Source organism: Pollicipes pollicipes, unplaced genomic scaffold (assembly GCF_011947565.3).
Source record: "Pollicipes pollicipes isolate AB1234 unplaced genomic scaffold, Ppol_2.1 Scaffold_4881;HRSCAF=5763_pilon_pilon_pilon, whole genome shotgun sequence".
NCBI lineage: Eukaryota > Metazoa > Arthropoda > Thecostraca > Pollicipedomorpha > Pollicipedidae > Pollicipes > Pollicipes pollicipes.
The window spans coordinates 37,805,506-37,807,010 of NW_023596576.1; positions in this window are offsets into that span (position 1 = coordinate 37,805,506).

The following is a 1,505-nucleotide window of genomic DNA, read 5'->3' on the forward strand; positions in this document are numbered from 1 at the left end:
TTGGCGGGAAGTCTGGACATTGAGCGTCACTAGACCATATGATGTGTCCCTGGTGTACTAATATCAGCTTTGAAAAATACGGCCTTGCAGCGAGCTGAACATCCAAGTAATGACGATTTCCAGAGCCAACGTGCCCTTCGAAAAGAGTCAATGTGATAAACGCCACAGAGAGAAAAATCGTTGTCACAATTTGACGTGTTGTTTAATTCGCGTGGCAAAGCCTCATATTCTTTTCTCTTTTTGCCCATGTAGTGTCTCCCAAACTTTCACAGCATGTATTATATAACACAGATATTGGGAAAAGTAAAGCAAATAAAAAGTATTCCCTTTCCTAGTAGTGAGCAGGCGTTCACTGGCACTTCTTTCACTGGAGCGGCTAGTTCAGATGTAAGTGATAAGCTGTTCAGGATATCGACAAATCGGGTGTTACGGACCAAATTAAGTACGTCTGATCTGTGAGTAAAACGCACAAAAAATGGAACATACTCCCCTTAAGCGGTGCATATTAGAGTTGTATCACCATACAAAACACACAGCCGGCTGTGTACGTGAATATCGCCTTTGTAAAAGCAGAACAGCACACGCCAAGCGATGGCGCTGAGGTCCCGGGAGTGCTGTTCGCCTCCAGCTCTGCCCAGCCGCTTCAGACAGCCAGCTGACTCGGGGCCAATTACGTCACCGGGTGGCGGCGACGGCCCGTGTGATCCCGAGGGGAGGCCCGGCACCGCCAGACGGGATCAGCAGCAGGCGCGGGCGGGTGTGACGTCATAGCCGCTGTCTCAGCCAGAACAACAGACGACGTCAATGCTGCCCCCCCCCCCCTTCCCGTCACAAACACGCACACAGTCATCATACGCATGGGGAACAAAGGTAACAAACACTAACTGGTAATATTACACCGTCCATGTGTAATGTCAGTGCCTTTCAAGTCCTTACGCGTTGTCTGCGTGCTTTTTGAGCGCCCTTGCTAAAAGCATCGTGTAGAAATGTGCGATCAGGTGTGTGACATATCATGCCGAAAAAAGAAAGCCAGCATAACAAGGTGATTTGGGGATTTGCGCTCGGCAATGCATTGGAATGACAGTAAACCTGGCGCTTTCTCTGAGGACGGGCGGGATGACAGTGCACCCATCTCCTCCGCTGAGGACGGCAGGGATGACAGTCCGCCTGGCGCCGCCGCTGTGCCGCTCAGGTGGCGGCTGGCTGGACTGACCGGGCCGTGCGTTCACTGAGGCCCGCCGCTGTGCCGCTCAGGTGGCGTGGTGGGGACTGACCGGGGCGTGTAGTTTACCGAGGGCCGCCGTTGTGCCGCTCAGGTGCGGGTGGCTGGACTGACCGGGGCCGTGCGTTCACTGAGACCCGCCGCTGTGCCGCTCAGGTGCGGGTGGCTGGACTGACCGGGGCCGTGCGTTCACTGAGACCCGCCGCTGTGCCGCTCAGGTGCGGGTGGCTGGACTGACCGGGGCCGGCAGTTAACCGAGGGCCGCCGTTCCGCACTCCACCTC